The sequence below is a fragment of the Mustela putorius genome, unplaced genomic scaffold (genome assembly GCF_011764305.1).
Source record: "Mustela putorius furo isolate JIRA1106 unplaced genomic scaffold, ASM1176430v1.1 tig00000031_pilon_pilon_pilon, whole genome shotgun sequence".
Taxonomy (NCBI): Eukaryota; Metazoa; Chordata; class Mammalia; order Carnivora; family Mustelidae; genus Mustela; species Mustela putorius.
The window spans coordinates 3,988,895-4,012,430 of NW_025421260.1; the positions used below are offsets into that span (position 1 = coordinate 3,988,895).

General features: G+C 32.9%; 1 pseudogene; it reads right to left on the reverse strand.

The window, feature by feature from the left end:
- Nucleotides 1-18,542: 18,542 nt before the first annotated feature.
- LOC101688579 lies at nucleotides 18,543-19,720 on the reverse strand (annotated as a pseudogene).
- Between the last annotated feature and the right edge of the window lie 3,816 nt (nucleotides 19,721-23,536).

Here is a 23,536-nt window from a genome sequence, read left to right on the forward strand (position 1 = left end):
TCTGCCGCAGCAACATCTTCCTAGGAACAACGCCAAAGGCAAGGGAAGCAAGGGAAAAAATGAACTATTGGGATTTCATCAAGATCAAAAGCTTTTGCACAGCAAAGGAAACAGTTAACAAAATCAAAAGACAACTGACAGAATGGGAGAAGATATTTGCAAACGGCATATCAGATAAAGGACTAGTGTCCAGAATCTATAAAGAACTTAGCAAACTCAACACCCAAAGAACAAATAATCCAATCAAGTAATCTGACCAATTTCTACCTACCACCTCCAATGCCACTATTCTAGTCCAAACTACAAATAACCCTCATTTGTTTTATAGCCTTTTCATTGGTTTCCTTTTTTTTATGCAGGCCAATCCTTACCCCTTAAGCCAGAAATATCCTTTAAAAGCTAAATTAGATAATCTAAGTCCTCTGCTTAAAACCCTATAATATCAGTCCAATCACTCAGAATAAAATTCCAATGCTCTTTTTTTTCCCCCTCAGTGTTCTTTCATTGTCTTCAAATCCTACATGATCTGGCCCTATTTATTCTTTGGCCTTACATCCTACTATTCTTCCCAGTATTCAATCAACTCCAGACACACTGGTCTACTTCCATTTCCTATAATATGTATAAGTTTCTCATGCTTTGGGGATTTACACTGGCTGTATCCCACACCTAGAACTCTTTCCCCCAGCTTATGCCCTCCCTTCAGTTCTCCATCTATATGTCAATCCACCCTTCATCCTTTCCATGACAACACTGAATAAAATAGGCAAACCTTTCCTTACACTTTTGCACTCAGCCATCTTTATTATTCTCCATAGCATTTACAACTATATGATATTAAACACCACTTGTCATGCTATTTATGAGTATTTACTTATTGCCTACTGTATATTCATGTATCAAAGTGAAATTTCAAGTTCTCACAAAATTCATGTTTTACTGGGAAGTTATAGATAAGGTAACTATTTTTAAAAAGTAATAAATTTTATACTTGAAAAGTTCTACTAAGTATAATACTTTGGGAAAGAGAATACCAATTGTGAAAAGGAGGTAGCAATTTCAAAAATTATCATCAGGGAAGGATTCATCAAGAAAATGTCATTTGAGAAAGACTTGAACAAAGGAAGTAAACAAGCTATGTGTACATCTAAGAAAAGGACACTCTGTACATAGGGAGTACTCGGTGAATATTACTGCTTCAGGAATATTACTAGAGTGTTTGAGAAACAGCAAAAATGCAGATGTGAGTAATGGTAATAACAAGGAGGAACTGGAAGAACTGAGTTAGAAATATTGTAAGTTTAAGTACACTTGTTAGGACAGACCTGCCTATGAAGATACATTTAAGAAAAGCCCTAAGGAAGCCATCTACAGGGAAGAGCACATTATACAGAAGAAAACAGTCCAGAGTCTCTGAAATAGGAAGATTTCTGACATGCTGAGGGGAAAGCAGAGACTGAAATAAAATGTGGGGGGAGACGAAGTCAGAGGCACTTGGGTCCAGATCACGTAGAAACCCTCAGGGCATTGGGAAGACTCAGCATTTGTTTTGAGTCTTGCTTTCAGTTTCTGAGGAGACTACAGGAGAGTTTTAAGCAGAGAAGTGATATAAGCTAATGTACATTTTAACAGTATCGTTCAGGCTACTATGCTGAAATACTCCTTAGGTGACACTGGTAAAAACAGAAAGAATTTAAAGGCTACTGTACTAATGAAAGTGAGAGATGATGGTGGCTCAAAGCACAGTGTTAAGATTTAAGATACAACAGGAAATAGAGTACTGGGAAGACAGCAGGGAGAGAAGTAAAGGCAACTCTTCTAAGGATTTTTGCTCAAAAATCGGAGGGAGTGGTGCAGATTCTGAATAAAAAGCACAGTCCACATGGGGAGGGAAGCATCCAAAATGAGAAAAATAACAGAAAGTTTGTATAATGATGGGAGATGGTCAGAGATTAGCTATAATGTGAGAATAAGATAACACTTTGTTTCTTTGTATTTGTCCACCACACTGGAATGCATACCATGATAGGGGTACCTTGTTTCTTTTGCTTATCCTTATATCCCCAGGGCCTACAAAGTGCCTAGTACCTAAAATGTCATCCACTAATAGTTACTGATTAAATAAATAACATGAATTACGGAACTGCTGCTTAACTTAATATAATTTTTTAAATGCTACTTTCAAGTATATCCATAAAGAGGATACTAGTAGGAGTATGGACAAGTATGTCCATAAAGAGGATCCATAAGTAGCAGTTAGAAAGCAGAGTTGACCAAAACAATGACACCATGTATTAGAAATAAACCAATAAACCTCACTTTTAGCAATATCTCCCATATCTGCTACTATGAAATTCAAAGACCATGTATCTTCCTTAATATTCTGAACTCATTTTACCAAGTTCACTGATATTTTTCTCATGCCTACTATGTAGCAGATTGGGGGGAAAAAAAAGAATGAAGAAGACGAAGCCCTTGTCCATATATATTTAAACAGTCACGAAAATTAATTCTGCCTTATGCTGGCTAAATCTCAGAGACAGGGCCACACTATAGAAAAAGACTTTTAAGTGGGGTAGGATTTTGTTAGATGGAAAGAAAGAATGTCATCACAGACAAATAATATGATTTATCAATACAACTCATACATAACTGGGTGTGAAAAAATTAGATGGAAATATTCCCTGATCTGCAGCTGAAGGGGTTTTTCTGTTGTAACACAAAGTGTAGCTTAGTATCACACAGTGGAAGAGAGTATTTTATGTTTAGAGCCTATTTAAAGTGCTTTTTTACTCCCAAATAACAACAACAGCAGCAGCAATAACCATATTTAAAGCAATTCTCCCTTTCCTGTAGTTCACAGAGTACACTGTAAATTGTGCCTGGGACATTTTCTGTTTATTCTGCATCCAGACACTATTAAACCTTTAATGAATGCTATAATCCTTTTCCACAAAAAATGTAATGTATATTTGTGCATACAGACAAAATTTTGCGTGCAATTTCATATGAATTATAGAGTCCATGAAACACAACAGCAAATGACCATTTTAGATTAATTATACATGAGACCTACATTTTGCAGAACCCACTGAATGAGGCAATCTTTGTAACAATGGATTGCTAAGGACTACATCACTAGGGAAGTTGAAGCATTCACAGATATAAAAATTGCGAGATGTGTCATACAGTTTTAAATAATTAGAAACAAGACTATCAAGGATATCATTCTTCCAGGAGCTTTATACTGGTAACTCTTTCCTCTTCAAAGCAAACTTCAGTACTAAGATGATGATGATGAACATGATGATGATGATGATGATGATGATGATGATGATTTTTTTTTAAGGAAAATAAGAGACAAACTTAGCAATATGTCATAGGTACATGTAAGTAAATACAAGAGTTGAGCTATAAACCCAGGTGGTTTGTCACAAGGTCTGCTATGTTAATCAAAATGCTGCATTTCCATTTATAAAGAGTATCAACAAAAATTGAAAAAAGATTATCAGAGTAGATCAAAGCAGAACTTACTATCCATCCCATACTTCGTTAAACATTCCAGCCAAGTTTGAGAGAAGAGAAAGTTGATGTTTTCCCAAATCTACTGTGGATATGTGCCTCCAGTATTGTTGGTAGGACGGCTCACTACAGAACAACTCACCCACTAAAAAAAGAGAGCCAAATAAATATCTCTGAGAACACCAGTACTATCAAGGAACTTTTTTTTTTTTTAAGATTTTATTTATTTATTTGACAGAGAGAGATCACAAGTAGGCAGAGAGGCAGGCAGAGAGAGAGGAGGAAGCAGGCTCCCCGTTGAGCAGAGAGCCCGATGCGGGACTCGATCCCAGGACCCTGAGATCATGACCTGAGCCGAAGGCAGCGGCCCAACCCACTGAGCCACCCAGGCGCCCCAATCAAGGAACTTCTGAAACTCGAGGAACCAGGATCCAGAAGAAAAGAGAATCACAGAAAGGTAAACCTCAAATTTTGTACTTCTGTCTTTGAGGAATTTGTGAAGCATAATTTGTGGCTCTGAGTTTGAGAAGTTAAACCATCATTATACAGGGATAAAGGGAACAATATGGGATTTCAGAGTGCATGAGTAAGGAGAGACTTGGTCCACTTCATAGTTGAGATCTACAAAGGTCCACATCCTAGGATTAGGGATAAAACGCTCATAAAGATGGAATATCACTATCCAAAGCAGTCAAATCTATACTCCATTAAAGGTGCTCTTTCATCAATGCTAATTGGCTATACTAGGAATGGGGAAAAGGAAGTTACAAAGAAAACCATGCCTAAACACTTAGTAACAAAACTACTAAAATACAAAGCAAAAAGGTAAAGCAAACATATATGCACAGTATGCTCAAAGGAAGAAAAGCAAATTCCCTTGCTAACTAAAACAACAGGAGCTAGAAAACAAGGAAATTATTTCTTCATAAAGAGAAAAAAAAGAAAAAAGATAACTATGAAGCCAGAATTCCACATCCAGTAAAAATATCCTCCAAATATTCAGGAAAATAAATATTTTTAAGAATACAAAGCTGGTGGTGATTCACAGACCTGTACCCCTGGGGATAAAAATATATGTTTTATATAAAAAAAAAAACTTATAAAATGTAATCAGACCAAAAAAAATATATATATATATATATGTTTGTAAAACATAAAAAATTTAAAAAAAAAGAATACAAAGCTGGAAAAGTTATAATATTAGTAAGTTCTACATGAGAAAACAATGACCTCATGCAAAAACCTAGAATTACACAACGAAAAATGTAAATACTTAACCAATTCTACATGAGCACTGCATTGCCTATATAAAGCAAAAGTTATGATACCTTGTGAAGTTTAAAAGAAAGAAGAAAAATACATTATAGATCTATCCAGAAGTTAGGATGACATAGATAAAGTTGAGAGTTTCTACGTGCATTATTTGGTAATGATAAAGATCAAGATTGTGTGCCACACAGTAACACTAAAGAATTAGTAAATTTTGTATGTATGTGTGAATAAGTAATAACTGAGTGGAAAAATAAACAGCAACAAATATGGTTTAACCTAAATGAAGACTAGTAGATAGGAGAGGAAAATATAGAATGGTGAGACAAATGAAAATAACGTTTTATAAAGTAGATTTAAATCTGAGTACAATTATTAATTGTAAAGATGTCACATACAAATTTTCAAAGAGGAGATATTTGAATATTTTAATCTCATAATACAAATAACTCATTTTTGTTCATTGTCTCAGTGTAATTTTTTTTTTCCATAAGAACATCAGTTGTGAAGATGCTTCAATCTATAATGGCTAAAAAATAATCTTTACAGGAATTGAACTTGAGATTTTTTTTGTAAATGAATTATCTTCTCCATCACAGTCTTAAACAAATTTGGCTGCTGTTTTATCATTGCTTTTGTTTAAATCTAATGTCACATTTTTTGATATTTCACATGCTACTTATTTCCATTTATTGAAACAAATTTACCTAATATTTGAGGATTTTATTTTAATACTATTAAATTATATATATCAGATTTATATTTAATTATTGAGTATTAACTATGTTCAATATTAAAATAATAAACATAACTTTAAAAGCATTTTTAATCTGTAAAAAGGAAAATAGCAAAGTAGAAATATGGTTGGTTTTGTTGTAAACTTTTGTTACTATCATTAGTGATAACACTCAAAGAATGTGAAAAGTAAAAATTAAAAATTAATTTTATTTCTCTCCTCATTTCAAGAGTTTCATTATTTGAGAAACTTCTTTTGCTTGAGTGCATACCATATTTTAACCAACTTATTTAATTATTTTAAGATAATTTGGGGGGCATTTCCACTATATGTCTGAGAGTGATTCCAAAGTTGAATTTGATGTGCTTAATTAAGAAGTATTGATCTTAAGATATTCTGCATATGGTTTGAATTACTCTCAATATAGCACTACTGTGAATAAAATGGAGCCTGTATCTCAGAGCATCATATTTAAACAATGTATCCTTTATTAAACAAATATCTTAGTTTCTAAATTTTCTGGATTACATGCCTTTTGTTTTACTAAATTATGACTATTTACAGTATAAATTCGCAGGTTTACATCAACAATCTTTCAAATAAATGCATAATATTAAGGTTTTTGTTATTAAGTATGCACATGAACTTTGTAAACCTGTATAAAACAATGACATATGTTAAATTTAATTCATTTTTTCTCTATTATTTCTCTTTCTTTCTCATACATAATAAATATTAGCTCTTCAGTATTCTTTTTCTCACCTCAACAGAGTAATATTTCTTCCTTATTTTATATATATAACATTATGTCAACATATTAATCATCCCATTAATAATCTTACTTTGAAATTGTCAATCTAAGTTTTGTTAAATTATTTCATCTATGTTATATACTCAGTTACCCCATTACTGAATTTCAAGATCATAATCCATGATCTCTGTAAATACTATGCTAAGAAATTTATTTGTATGCTTGACATGTTCAGGTAATGGCTTACATATATTCTCTCACTTAAAAATAGTATGCAAATTTCTCTATCTCTATTTATTTACTGGCATTAAATACTAATAGTACTTTCTTTATTCAATTCCAGTGTTTTATATAAAAATGACATTTACTATTGTTCTAGTTGAGAAACTAAGCATTTCCAGCATAATACCTACATAGATACTGCTTAAATTTAAAATTGGTTTTGAAGGACATAAAAATAAACCCTATCTTTTTAGTTTTTTTTCTTTTTATGATATAAAAACACCTATCTTTTAAGTTAAAATATAAATATGGTTTCTATAATTCCTTTTTCCATTTCTCAATATTTTAATATACCATAAAATAGTAAATTTTCAGTCATGACCCTCCAGTGGAAAAATCATGATTATTAATTTGAATCATATAATGTCTTTTTAGAAACATCCCTATGCTGTCATAATGATGATTTGGCAATTTTCTAAAAATATAATTAATAAATATATTAAAGAACCAGAGGCATGCATTTTCTTGTTTAAATTATCATTTTCATGAATATAAAAATGTTCATGTTCTAAAGGGCAATTCAAAGATTCATATGTTGGACCTGAATTATGAATATAATAGGAATACCTATGTGCGGTCTCATCATTTTGATAACTAAATCATCTTTATTTATTTATTTTTAAAGATTTTATTTATTTATTTGACAGAGAGAAATTACAAGTACACTGAGACGCAGGCAGAGAGAGAGAGAAGGAAGCAGGCTCCCTGCTGAGCAGAGAGCCCAATGCGGGACTCGATCCCAGGACCCTGAGATCATGACCTGAGCCGAAGGCAGCGGCTTAACCCACTGAGCCACCCAAGTGCCCACTAAATCATCTTTAATCAAAGAATCTGAAGCTGCAAAGTTTTCAAAGTACTTGTGAAGTTGTGCATTTGATGAGATGTTTTGCCAAATATTCATTATTATAAATAGTAAATATTCATTAAATAAATAACATGCAATGACCTCTCTGAATACACTATCTATGTAGTACTGCATAAAATAAAGGAAAAAATATGCTTCAAGAGGATACAGAACTTTACAAATAGGCCAGATCTCGTAAAGCTAAATTATAATTTACCATTTTTTTTTTATAATTTACAACTTTAATGTGATCTAAACAAAAATGTAAATAGGTCCTTTTGAATCTATAGTTCATACAGAACATAAAAAAGAACAAGGAATTCCTGATAAAAAAGATCAATGATCTTATAAAAGATCAAGTATCTTTTATACTGTATTAAATTATATTGCAAAAAACAGCACTATATAAACAGTGGGGTATTGGCATTTGAACATATAATGAATAATAATTGAAACCCTAGAAATAAATATGATATTGATATATGTAAATATTACTAATTCAAACCTATGGGAAATTTTTGAATTTTTAAAGAAGCAAGAATCTAGATTTTTAAAAAATTCTTACTTCCTAACTCTCAAAAAGGTAATTTTCACAGAAACCTCATATCTTAAGTAGAATATAAAACCTCTGAAATCATAAAACAAAGTATAAAAATAAAGACATATGTTAAACATATTCTACATAGAAAAAATTATTATAAGCAAAATCCAGAGAAAAATAATATTTAAAATTGGTAGCAAGAAACAGTGTTGATTTCTGTCTTCTTTTTTTTAAAGATTTTATTCATTCATTTACATGAAAGAGACAGAAAGAGCTCAAGCAGGGGGAGAGGCAAAGGGAGAGGGAGAAACAGACTCCCCACTGAGCTGGGACCCAGAAGCTTGATCCCAAAACTGTGGGATCACAACCAGAGCAAAAGGCAGATGCTTAACCATCTGAGCCACCTAGGTGCTCCAACAGTGCTGATTTCTTAACATTGAATCCCTACAAGACACTGAAAAAGACCAGTAGAAAAAATAAAGAAAGAAAGAATATAAGTGGACAAATTCAGAAAAAAGAAATGCTGGGGCACCTGGGTGGTTCAGTCAGTTAAGCATCTGACTTGATTTAAGTTCAGGTCATGATCTCATGGCTGTAAGATTGAGTCCCTGCATCAGGCTCCACTCCATGTACAGTCTGCTTGAGATTCTCTCTGCTCCTCCAACCGCCCTGTCTCTCCCTCTCAAAACAAATAATTAAAATCTTAGAAAAAAGCAAAAGAAACTTTAATGACCCCTAAACATAGGAAATAAAAATATTCCTGATAAAAGAAATAAAATAAAAATGATACAGGCACACCCATTTTTACTTATTATGCTAGCAAAGTTCCAAAAGTTTCATAAATAATAGCTTTATGAGGATATGGAGAAACCATAAAGCAACTTCAGTAATTTCTAACAAAGTACAAATGACTGTTATCTATATGAAGTGTAACTTTGCAGTATCTATCAAAGTAAAAATAAACATCTTAAGACTTCCACTACTGAAAGATTATTCCATTCATTTATTAAAATAAGTATGAAATGATATATACAGGGTTAATCACTGTAAATTGTAGCATTATGTAACAATAAAATACTGAGAACAACCTAAATATTCAAAAATTAAAAAACAGTTAAATAACTGTGGTATATCCATTAATGGAATAATTCACATCCTTGAAAAATAAGGAAGTAGTTCTTTCATTTATTGAAAAATCTTTTTGAAAAAATATAACCAAGTCGAAATCAAAGTACACAGTGGAGTAGTGTGAAAAGATGGGCAAAATAAAATAAATGTGGGTTTATACATATGCAATTTATCTGAAAGTATGTCTAATAAACTAATACCTGCACTAATAAACTAATAACTGCACGTACTCTTGGAAAACAGAGCTAATTTATCAGTAAAAATTAGTAAAAATAAAGAAAAGAAACTAAATTAATTTTTTTATGAAGTAAGAAGGTCCAGAAAGTTACACAAATCACCTAGGATATCATTAAGTAAGAGGAAAGGGAACTCTATAAAACATAATGAAAGTAGAAATTATATACAACTAAACTTTTCTATGTTCTACTCCACGGAGTTGAGTCTGATCAATAAAACAATTTTAAAGACTTTTGAGGTGAAGTATAATGATCCTCTCTGGGAATAGCTATGCTCTACATTTCTGTGACTTCTGATATATGGTGTAGGAAAATCTCTGCCATTAACAGGAATGATGTGGTAAGGAAGGCTGCCTTCTTTCTGTCTTTCTCTTTTGCTATCAAAAAGACATTTGATATGTCTAATATTTTTAGGAAGACTCCATCAGCTGTTGTACCTCTGGTCACATTTTTAGGATTTATATTTTTAAAATAAAGTAATATTTATTTATTCTTTATGCATTCACATTATTTTTCTCATAATATCAATAACCATGGGTTATTTATGACATCAAAATTATAGTTAGACAACATTAAATTCAAAGAAAAAGGAAAAAATTTAAAATAGTATAAATTTTAGTATTACTCAAACCCTATTTTATGGATCCTGATTTCTTTTCTCTTCTATTATATACAGTCTCTTTTTCAACATGGTAGGACAAATAGTCATTAACTATTTCACAATATCTAATACAGTGAGCCTTCCATCTGAATTCCATCTAAAGACATTCTAGAAAGCATCATAAGTCAGCTGCCTATCCCTGAATCAATCAACTATTATTAGAGTAGAAGAGCCACTTAAGAGGTTGGTATTCTCATGAAAAGTACTTTCTAAAATGAATAATGTACAGATCCTCCAAAAACCAGCATTGTTTTCAAAAGAAAGAGGATGCTTAACAACAGCAACAACAACAGCAAACTAAAAGAAAAACATAAATACAGAGGATTAGATAGATGACAGATACACATACTGACAGATATATTGGCAGGCATAAAAAAACATACATATACAACACATACACATACACCAGATTTATAATTGATTTTCTATGGATAATGTGAATGGCTCTGTGTTTACCAAATATCTACTTCCCTGAAAAAATATTAAGTATAAAATCAGGGAAGTGTAAAGATACAAATGTATATATCATATAAAATATAAAACAATTTTTATCAGGAATATATGACATTAAGTATAAAAGAAAGCTTTGGTTGGAATCACTTGGACAAATTTGGGCTTGAATTATCTAAGCCTTCTCATCCTCAAGTCTTTATAAACTTATTTGAAAAATAACTCCTAATTGATTCAGAGTAAATGAGAAATGAGAGAAAATCTATGTTTAATATCTTGGACAGTGCTTAATAAATATCAGTTCTGGTTTAATATCACATTTTAGTGGTAAGATTACCACATATCTTTAAAAGAAACATGCCCACAATTTAGAATTAATCTTTAAATATCAATGCACAATCACTATTCAGATTTAAAATAATTTAAATGGTGGTGCTGGAGCTACCTGATGATATAATACATTTTCAAAGAAAACTTAACATTACTGTCAGAGGAGGTCTAAAAGTACAGGAGTTTCTGAATATATATTTCCTTACTCAACTGTAGTTATTTATGAAAAAATAATTGATATACATATGCATATATATCATACATATAAGTAATATGTATTTGCATATATAATATATAATTTATGTATATAAATATGATATATATCCAAAAGTTAAATTTAAATACTTCTTAATCTTACAGCAATTAAGAAAGCCATAGTACAGCAACTTTTACTTTTGCTCTCTCGTCCGGGATACTTGTGAGAGAACTTTATTTAATCAACTAAATGTTCTCTGCTCTGTAATGCCACATGTTCAAGTTTCTCAGTTTGAATCCAATCATTTTCATGAACACTGAAGCACAATTTATCAATATGTTTTGTTGCCTTGAGTGACACAAATTACTTTCCAGGGATCTCTGCTTGAGGATCAGTCAATTCCCAATGTTTTATAAGTAGGGCATTTACCATCTGGCATATTTGTTTCATGTTAATGGAGAGTTACTAACATATGATATATATGTACTTTACTGATACTTTTATTTTTAAATTTCCCCCTGAATGAATATCAGTGTTCATGTTGACAGCATTTCTCAGACAAATAAAATTGTTTGCCATATTCTCACAATTTCTAACATAATTAAGTTTGCAAATAGTCAGAGAATGTTCTTATCTGTGATACTCAAACTTTTGTGAGTAGAAGGATCACCTGGGGAGCTTGTTAAAATGCAGATATGTGGAACTATCACAAAATCTTAAGGACAGTTCAGGAAATCATTCTGGATGATGCTGTCAAAGGTCATCCACATACAACTAACTTACTCAAAATATTAGTGCCTGTGGAATAACGAGCTCTAATTTTAAAGCCATATTTTAAAGATTCATAAGATTAAAAGGACAAGAAGAAATTTTCATCCAAACTTCTAAATTTGATAATGGAGAATTTTTCCTGACTGCCATTGTAGCTGTGAACTTACCCAAAAACACTTAACACTTATCTCACTTCCTCTTTTATAAACTTCCACTCTTGTCCTATAGTACTTTTTATTGTTGTTGTTAATGCTGTTGATATTTTTATAATCCTTACTATCTATTATCAGGGAAAATCGCCTATTGCTTTAGAAATTCAGAAGTTATTTCTCTTCATGCATGTAAGAACCAGAGACACAACCAAAACATGATATCGAATAAAATATTTGTAGCTCAGTGATCCCTTGACTAAGGGATTACTCAAGAACAGTTTCAAAGAAGTTCAACAGAGGGTGAGTCATGGACCTCTGTATTTCATTAGAAGTAGCAAATGAAACACCATACATAAAAATAAACTCAAAATGGATTAAACACCTAAATGTAAGACCAAAAAGCATAAAAATCCTGGAAGAAAGAACAAGTAGTAATTTCTCTGACATCAGCTAAAGAAATTTTTTTTTTAGACATGTCTCCTGAAGCAAGGGAAACAAAAGCAAAAATCAACTATTGGGACTGTATCAAAATAAAAAACTTCTTTTATGTTTATAAAAAATTTAAAAAATTAAAAAAAAAACAACTTCTGCACAGCAAGGGAAGCAATCAAACTAAAAGCCTACTGAATGGGAGATATCTTCAAATGACCTATCTGATAAAAGGTTACTATCTAAAATCTATAATGAACTTATACAGCTCCACAACAACAACAAAACACATAATCCAATTAAATAATGGGCAGAAGACATGTATAAATATTTCTCCAAAGAAGACATACAGACGGCCAACAGACACATGAGAAGATGCTCAACATCACTCATTACTGGGGAATGCAAATAAAAACCACAATGAGGTATCATCTTACACCTGTCTGAATGGCTAAATTAAAAAACACAGTAAACAACAGTGTTGGCAATGATGTGGAACAAAATGAACCCTCGTGCACTATCAGTGGGAATGCAAACTGGAGCAACCACTCTGGAAAATGGTATGAAGTTTCCTCAAAAAATTAAAAACAGAACTACCCCATGATCCAGTAATCACACTACTAGATATTTACCCAAAGAATATGAAAACACTAATTCTGAAAGCTATATGCACCCCTATGTTTGGTTGTAGTATTATCTACAATAACCAAATTATGGAAACAGTCCAGATGTCCATGGATTGATGAATGGATAAACAAGAGGTGGTACACACACACACACACACACACACACAGTGGGGTATTATTAGCCATAAAAATGAATGAAATCTTGCCATTTGCAACAACATGGATGGAGCTAGAGAGTAAAATTCTATGTGAAATAAGTCGGAGAAAGATACTGTCACTCATATGTAGAACTTAAGATACGAAACAAACAAATGAAGGAAAAAGAGACAAACCAAAACCAGACTTTTAACCATGGAGAACAAACTGATGGTTACCACAGGGGAGGAGAGGGGAGAATTGGTGGAATAGGTGAAGGGGATTAAGAGCACACTTATTGAAAAAGAAAAGAGTAGAGAAAAATGAGTACACTTATCATGATGAACTCTGAGTAATGTACAGAATTGTTGAATCACTATGTTACACACCTGAAACTAATATAACACTGTATGTTAACTATACTGGAATTTAAAAAACAAAACAAAACAGAACTGGCCCTATGAGTAAACTGTTAAAAATAAATTACTGGCTGGAATTGCAAAGGATTATCAGATTTTTCATATATTACAGTATAAGCAACAAAGTGAGGAAAGTATAAGGGACAAGATAAGACATGTATATAGTAGAGAAGTCCAAGAATTTTCCTTATGGGAAATAAGAAAGTTTAGAATAGGATACCAGGTGACAAAAAAAAAAAAAAAAAAAAACCAAAAAACAAAAACGAAACAAAACCCAGAAATAAAGAAAGATGCTGTACTCATATTAAAAGAGTAAAGTAGTGAAAATCCAAATATATTATAAAAACTCAGTAGATTATAATAAAATTTCAGAATATCATAAAATTTCTTAAAATTCCCAAAGATAAAACAATAGAAGTCATTAGCAAACACCAAAGGAAACAAAATACACTAAAAATCCATCAGATATGTCACATAAAACATTATCTAAAAAGTCTGAAATTTTTTTTTAAGAAAAACATTCACCATGTTCTAATGAGCAACTAGTGAACTTAAAATCCACCTCTCAATCAAGAACTCATTCAAGCTGAGCATGAATCTACAAATTTGAACACCATAAACACTAAAACACTGAGATTAATTAAAAATAAGAATGAACATACATCTATTCATCCTTACAGACATAAATATGTATAAATTTTACACTCTGAAAGATTATAATTACATCACACCATAATAACAACAACAAAATGGTAATTATGTGAGGCAGCAGATGTGTTCAACATTTTGGTGACCATTTTACAATGTATACATGTATCATATCATCATTGTATACCTTAAACTTACCCAATGATATATGTCAATTACATGTGCTACTAAGTGTCTTATTTCCATCAAAAAATTGCCATTGGAGAAAAAAAATATGAGTGGGACAAGTGGTATATGGAAAAAGTGTACTTCTTGGTTAATTTTAATGTAAACATATGACTGCTCTAAAAAATAAAGTCTAAAAACAAACAAAAACAAACAAACAAACAAAAAACCCAAAACAAAACAAAACAAAACATAAAACCCCACAGAAGTATGGAATGACAAAAGACCCTGTACAGTCAAAGCAATCTTAAGAAAGAACAAAGCTGGAGGCATCATGCTTCTTGATTTCAACTCGATTACAAAGCTATAGTAAATAAAACAACATGGTATTGGCATAAAAACAAATATAAAAATCAATGAAACAGAATAGAAAGTACAGAAATGAACTCATGCAAGGGTGCATGGGTGGCTCAGTTGGTTAAGGGACCGATTCTTGGTTTCAGCTCAGGTCTGATCTCAGGGTCATGGGACTGAGCCCAACATCAGGTTCCATGCTTAGTGCTAAGTATGCGTGGGACTCTCCCTCTCCCTCTGCTCCTCCCATTTGCTCACTCGCTCTCCTTCCCTCTCTCTCAAATAAATAAATAAATCTTAAAAAAAAAATAAACTAATGTATAATGCTCAATTTATGAAAAGGGAACCAAGAAGTATAGTATTCAATAAATGGTATTGGGAAAACTGGACAGCTATATGCAAAAGAATAAAACTGGGCCATTATCTTATATCACAGACAAAAATTAACTCAGAATGAATTAAAGATTTAAATGTAAGACTTGAAGCCATAAAATTCCTAGAAGAAAACAAAGATGATACACTTCTTGACTCTGGTCTTGTAATAATTTTTTAAATTTGAAACTAAAAGCAAAGGCAACAAAAGCAAAGCTAAACAAGTGTGACTTGGAACACCTGGCTGGCTTAGTCATTAGAGCATGTGACTCCTGATCTCAGGGTCATGAGGTCAAGCCCTACATAGGGAGTAGAGCTTACTTAAAAATGAGTAAATAAATAGCTATGTATTAAGAAAAAGTAAGTAGTACGGTATCAACCTAAAAGGTTTCTGCATAGTATAGAACATGACTAACAAAATAAAAACAGAACCTACCAAATGGAAGAAAATATTTGTAAATTATATATCTGATAAGAGGTTAATATCTGAAATATATAAAAAATACATAAAAGCCAATAGAAAAGGCCAATGATTCCATTAAAGAATGTGTGGAGCAGGATGCCTGGGTGGCTCAGTTGATTAAGTGTTTGCCTTTAGCTTAGGCCATGATCCCAGGGTCCTGGGATCAAGTCCCATGTTAGTCTCCTTGCACAGTTAGGAACCTGCTTCTCCCTCTGCCTGCTGTTCCCCCACTTGTGTTCTTTTCTCTTTTTCTCTCTGAAAAATAAATAAAATCTCTTAAAAAGTGTGTGGAGCATTTTGAATAGACATATTTCCAAAGAAGACATACAGAGAGCCAACTGTTATAAAAAAGAAGCCCAACGTTCCTAATCATCAGAAAAATTCAAATCAAAACTACAAAGAGGTACCACCTCACACCTGTTGGAATGGCTATTATCAAAAAAAGGAGGGAATAAGTGTTGGTAGAGATGTGGGGAAAAGGGAACCCTTGTACATAACTGATAGAAATGTAAATTGGTGCAGCCAGTATGGAAAACAGTATGCAGGTTCCTCAAAATATTAAAAATAGAATTACCATATGATCCAGCAATTCCACTTCCAGGTATCTTTCCAAAAACAAAACCACCAACTTAAAAAGATGTATACACTCTCACATTCACTGCAGCATTATTTACAATAGCCAAGATATGGAAACAACCTAAGCGTCCAGTGATGGATCCATGGATAAAGAAAATGTGGTCTATATACACAATGGAATGTTATCTGGCCATAAAATAGAATGAAATCTTGCATTTGTGACACCATGGATGGACCTTGTGTGCATTATGCTCAGTGAAATAAGTCAGACAGAAAAGACAAATACCATATTATTTCACTTCTAAGTGGGATCTAAAATAAACAAACCAACCCAAGTTCATAAACACACTGAACACGTTGGTGGTTGTCAGAGGTAGAGGGTTAGGGGTGGGAGAAATGGTGAAGGATATAAAAATTCTAGTTATAAAATGAGTAATTCGTTGGGATATAATGTACAACATGGCAACTATGGTTAATAACACTTTATTATAGGGGCGCCTGGGTGGCTCAGTGGGTTAAAGCCTCTGCCTTCAGCTCAGGTCATGATCTCAGGGTCCTGGGATCGAGTCCCGCATCGGGCTCTCTGCTCAGCAGGGAGCCTGCTTCCTCCTCTCTCTGCCTTCCTCTCTGCCTACTTCTGATCTGTCTCTGTCAAAGGAATAAATAAAAAAAAATTTTTTAAAAAATAACACTTTATTATATATTTGAAAGTTGCTGAGAAATGTCTTAAAAGTTCTCATCACACACAAATTCTGTAACTAGGTATGGAGAAGGATGTTGACTAGACTTATCTTGGTGATCATTTTGCAATATATACAAATATCAAATCATTGTGTGATATACCGGAAATTAATAAAATGTCAGTCAACCATATCTCAATTTTACAAAATCAGAAGCACAAAAAACTAGTTATGAGTTGTGAGACACAGCAGAGCAGTACTCACAGAAAAATGTATAGCTCTAAAATTGACCCAATTAAAAAAAAAGTACTTTTTTTCTTTCTTTTCAAGATAGGTGATAACTATATAATTGTAGAGACACATTGGGGATAGTACCATAAACATCTTCATGTCTCAAAGTATAACCAAGGTATAATAGTATGATCAACTTCACAGATGTCTGAGCCAAGAAACAAATTCTTAATCATTCTAAATGTCCTCAATGGACTGAATCAGTGCATCAATTTAAATCCTTTCAGTAAAAAGAACCACCAAATCAAATTTATACTTAAGGAAGTTCCTGAGATCTGAGTTTCTTTAAGATATTTACTTAAGAGTGGGTCATGGGCTCTGGATATCTTTACTTATTCTAGATAATGTTACATTGTGCCCAAAAAGTTATACCAATTAATAGCAAAATAGTAGAGGAGGTGTCTTTGGTCTGCAGGCTCATTCTGGCATTGTTAGATACTTTTTTATTTTATTTTATTTTATTTTATTTTATTTTATTTTATTTTAATCTTATTTATTTATCTGACAGAGAGCGAGAGAGATCACAAGTAGGCAGAGCAGCAGGTAGAGAGAGAGAAGGAAGCAGGCTCCCTGCTGAGTAGAGAGCCCGATGACAGGCTCTATCCCAGGACCCTGAGATCATGACCCAAGCAGAAGGCAGAGGCTTAACCCACTAAGCAACCCAGACACCCAAGATATTTTAAATTTTTGAGAATCTAGAATGTATCTACTGTGAGTACATTTTTTTTGTGTGTACACATTTAGTTTTATTGTAACAAACCAACTTGTACACTTTTTTTTGGGGGGGGGGTTTCAAATCAAGTTTAATAAATAAAACAGCAAGGGATTCAAGGCAGTTCTCACTTCACAGTGTGGTCCTTGGTGGGGTGAGGGAAGGTCGAGGCCAACTCTGCAGACGGGCTCGATCCAAAACCCTCTCCTGGCGACACCGGGGTTGGGGAGTGCTGCCCTGGCCCCGTGGAGGACCCCACTCCAATTTGCAACTTGTACACTTTTAACGTTTAAAACTGAGCATCATCTTTCCTTTCCAGTGAAACAAAAAGAAAATTTAAAAATAATCAGGAACAAAATTACAATAGAGAATGTCAATTCCAAATAAGATCCTACAAATTCTGCTGATTCTCCCATCGAGTGGCAGGGCTCAAGTCGTCATTAGGAGAGAGTTTTATTTTAAAAGTGTCATCTTAAACTGCAAGGATGCGCATGAAACATCACAATTAAACATGCCAAAGGAGAAGTCATGTTTTCAAAATGCCCACCGAACCCACCCAAACCTCTCAAACCCACCCTTTCCTGACCTTCTATAACCCCATTTTTAAAATTTTTTTTTCTTTTTTTTAAACAAGAGAAAGTAGACAGGTATATGTTGGTAAATGCTAACTGTCCATATTCACATAGAGACACAGTGTAATCTCTGAGCCCAATATACAGAGAAAGGAGGAAAAAAGCTAGAATTGTATGCACTAATCAACAGGAGCCTAGCACCCTCCAGCTTCCAGCAGAGCTAAGGGAGCAGGTTTTTCTTTTTTCCCACAGAGCACGGTGGTGTTGATTCCATAAAGTTTTTGTTTTTGTTGAGACAGGAAGGGACAAAAATGAATTTGGAACAAAAAGGGGTAGAGATTCTTTCCCCACTGTATTCTGCTCAAGGTATTTTCCCCCAAAATAAGCTGAGAACCAATGGTATAAAGGGAGAGAAAAAGGAGTCTTCAAAAAACAGGGCAGATGAGCACGAGAGGAGAAAAGAAAAAGAAAAAGAAAAAAAAAGACGGCAACTTGCTCCCAGGGACTGAAGAAAATTTAAAAAGGAAGGTTGGAATCCATCAGTGTTCCATTAGTCATCTTCTCCTTCATCCTCCTCTCCTTCCTACCCCTCATCATCATCTTCATCTTCTTCACCTTCATCCTCATCTGTTATTCATCCATATCTTCCAATCCTTCTTCTTCATCATTATCATCACCCTCTTCTTCCCCTTCTTCGTCATCCATATTGGGAACCAAGTAGTACTGTAATGGATTTGGCCAAATATCATCTTTGATGACCTCTCCTAATCCATCTGCACCTGCATCAGAATGGTCAGTAAACCAGGTAAAGAAGCTCTCTGGTTCCTCATGCTGTCTCTTCCTGCTGGTTTTATTCTGTGGTTGACATGAACGTTTTGTCAAATCCTTTCCAGATTTCCATTTGATTTCAGTGGACTTTGAAGATGGATCACCACTCTCATTCAGATGAAATTCTTTGGAGAGAACTTTATTTTTGAAGTAAGGGTTTTCATCAAAATAAAAATCTATTTTGTAACCTGATTTAATATCTTCAAATTCTGTCACTTCAACTCTTGTCAAATAATGCAATGCCTCTTCATCCTCCTCCCCAAGCAGTGCAGACACTTGTAGATGGTTGACAGATATTGTTAACCAAAAATTGGGGATTTTGGCGATCAATTCTGACCTCTTCTGAAAAAATGGTTGGTGGAGTTTGTTATATTTCTGTTCTACTTTCAAAATATCCTCACTGGCTTGTTCATTAAGTCTATTTCATTTTGTACTTCATCAATATGTTCAATTGCTTCTTGCTGTTCTTTTTCTCCTTTATGCAAGTGCTGAGATGTTGACGTCTGCCCTAGCTTGGGGGCAGGAGGCAGTCTCGGTTTCTTCGTTTGAGGCGGGAGCTAAGACTGGCGTTTGGGGGCCATGCTGCGAGGAAACTCCAGGAAACCAGGAGAGAGGCACGTCTGGAAGCTCTGATTGTTGCTCTGAGTACATTTTAATGGTCATTTTAATTTCCTAGAATACAATGTCATTTATCATTTTCAACATTTGGATTTACTCTTTTTGTTGTAGCTTTTCAAGTTACTTGCCCATTTTTTAGAGTACATTTAAAAAAAATTCAGTGACTCAGTGACTCACTCATTAAGCATCTGCCTTCAGCTCAGGTCATGATCCCAGGGTCCTGGGATTTGACCCCACATCAGGCTCCCTGCTTGGCTGGAAGCCTGCTTTTCCCTCTCCCACTCCCCCTGCTTGTGTTTCTGTTCTTGCTGTCTCTCTCTGTCAAATAAATAAATAAAATCTTTAAAATAAAAAATTTAGAAAAACTCTTTCATATATACTTCTTTCCATATTTTGAACGCTTGTCATTTATAGGTTATATGCGTTGAAAAATACATGTTGACAATACATTCCTACACACTAGGCTCTTTCACTTCCACATCTTGGCTTTTTCACACACTGTCATATTTTCACTCTCCTTTTGGTATATTGTGATTAACTGAATTCTTAATTTTAATGTAGTATCTTTCAAGATTAGTATTAAAGAACTTCTATTATAATGGTTTCATTAAGATAGTATCTCATGATATCTTTTTAACACTGATTTTGTCATTAACAATGAAGTAATTTATTTACATGGAAGAGATCTATTTTATTGCCCAACAAGAATTGATTTTAATTTTTTAACGCACTCCGACTATGATTTGAAATGTCCACCCTTTCCCCATTTTCCTCAGTCTTACTTCTGTCACTTCTCTATATATTGGGGGTTTGTTTCTGTGTGCACAAGACTATTACACTGATTATTTTATTGCCAGGACTAACATGGCAGTATATTACAGAACATGGCTTTATTTATAATAAATAATTTATTATATATATTTATTATTTATTACATTATATATAATAATTACATATACTAAATAAATATATAAAATGATGCATTATAATAGTTTATTATATTTATATATCTATTTTTTATTATTATATTATATTTATATAATATAATGTATTATTGTTTAATTATTATTTATCCTAATAATTGTGGAACAAGTTCTCCATTTCCTCAACCCCCCTCATTTTTACAATGTCCACTTGTTTATCTAAAATGTCAACTTAGTTTGTGACAATTGGTTTCTCTCATTGTTCCAGCTGGTATCAAACCCAAAACCTAGGGAAAATCTGAGGGCACTGTTCTAAGGTTGTTTAGGGAGCCTCTTCTCTCTGGTGGCTAAGGTATAGCTGAAGTAAATTGAGAATTCTCACTTGGATAATGAATAAAGGAACTGACTCCTCTTATGAGCAGTTACAGAAGCCGACCATGAGACACCTACCTATACTCTGAAACAGCACTCCATGGTTATATAGTAAACTGTTTCTCTTTATTCATTATCTTATTGTTTTGTAACTAATGGTATCCATGAGTAATTCTTGGTTCTCCATTTTTACACTTAACGCATTTTTCAAATTAGATATTTGAATTAAATTCATTTCAATCTTAGTCCTAATGTAGACAAATTAGTTTCTATTCTAAGGACATTGATGAAAAATATGTTTTCTTAAGTGCTTTTAATTTGATATATTTTTAATATTTTTTATTTATTTATTTGAGAGAGAGAGAGTGAGCACAAGCAAGCATAAGCAGGGAGAGGTAGAGTGAGAGGGAGAAGCAGTTTCCCTACTAAGCAAGGAGGTTGATGCAGGACTTGATCCCAGGACCCTGTCAAGCAGACAGTTACCAACTGAATCACCCAGGTGCTCCTTAATATGATATTTTTAAATGAAAATATGCATATACATAATTTAGTACATACATTTAGTCTTACATGTGATTAAAAAACAATTACTTAGGGAATAAATTACTATTTAAGAACTCTTGAGATCATTTTTTAGGTAAAAAATACCTCCTAACAAGAAGAAATGCCCTTTGCATATCTCTTCCTCTGAAAAAGAACTTAAAAAAAAATGCTTTATTATACAAGGAACATTTGGGCCAAAAAAATGTAACATGTGATATGTGGAATGTAACTTAAGCATTGATTATTTTATGGTGAAATCCATGTGTTCTCTTTTGTATATCCTTTGGTATTTTTTTATAATCCACTTTCCAGGAAGGTATACAATAGTAATTAATAACAACAGTAGGTTCATTTGCAATAAATGTAAAGTAACTGGATTGTTCCTGGTTTTGGACACTTTAGAAACATATAAGGAAAGTCAGGAATTATCATGTCGCCAACTGAATGTAAATGTTTCAGAATTCAACTGCTATCAAAGTGAGAACTATTGCAATCTCTGTGGTTTTACTTCTTAAGGAATGCAATGCATATTAAAATAGAGCAGTCAAAATTGCTCATTTTCCCAAACTTGCTATTATCTATATATTGATTATACCACAACCTCATTTCCTTTTTGCTGGACAGAAACATTATAGGCTGAAAAGTATATTTCTCACCTTGAAAATAGGTCAGAATATACAAATTCAATATATATTTCTCATAACTAGAGATCCTTCAGAATCATCCATGGGACACCTACATTATAAACCACTAATATAAACACGTTGTTATCAATGTCAGCTTTTATCTCCTGAAAATACTCATCTTCTTGAGTTAGAATGCTGTTACATTGCATCATTTTAAAGTCTTGGATTGAACAGAAATACCATTTTAACATATTTTGTATTTTAACCTACCTGGGCTCAAAATATGCTTTCTAGTAAAGAAAACTATAAATAATCTTCTGACTCTTTTACAAAGTTTTAAATCAACCACATGCAGAAAGCTGATAAGTAAGGGGAATAGAATAAACTGCAATCCTATTATGTTATTTTTTTAGTATACATTTTCTGATAGATTGTTTATGATGCATTATCTCCTGTTTCCAAACTGTCAAAATGGTGAGCAGAGATACACAGTATAACTTCCACTGACTTTAATAGAAGTAGCTGAGCAATTTTTGAGGTGCCAGTCGTCTGGTTACACAGACAATAGGATTAGCCAAAGTGGCTCCTGATACAACAAATGAAGGAGATGGATTTCTCCTTTTAATTCTGCTATGTCAAGTGAGTTTACATGCAGAAAATAGTCAAAATCATGATATTTTTGAATTCACATTAAACTTACATTATGATTGTATTTTTTTAAATTACATGGTTTTCATAGACTATGTGACTAAAAAACAATACTTAAATAGATTACTATTTAAGAACTCTGAAATCACTTTTTAGGTAAATAATAATCTACCAAGAAGGAATTTGTTCAAATTTTAATGATAAAATTTCATAATACAAAGATAAACATTAAATGTAAACACTACTAAAAGCAACTATAAACCAATAATTTAGTTCAAGTAAAATTAAGAATTACATACTACATAGTATGTAGTTATTTGTAACATGTGGTATGTGGAATGTAATGTGATACCATAGCATGTATATGAAGTCTGGATTCAGGGTTTGTTACAAATACTAAATGTGTCATACAGGGAAAGTTACTTATACTTCCTGAATTTAATTTCTTCACTTGTAAGTGGTAATAACATCACTTATAACACAGAGTTATGAAAATTACACAGAATTAAACTGAATGATGATCCAAGTCACCTTGCTCTTAATGGTAGTAGTTGCTCAATGTATTTGTTTTTACCTCTCAGTGCCTTATGTATCATGATGTTTTTTAACTCCTTTTCAAATCTCACATGCATATCTTATTTCATTTTAACACTCTATCAATAATATT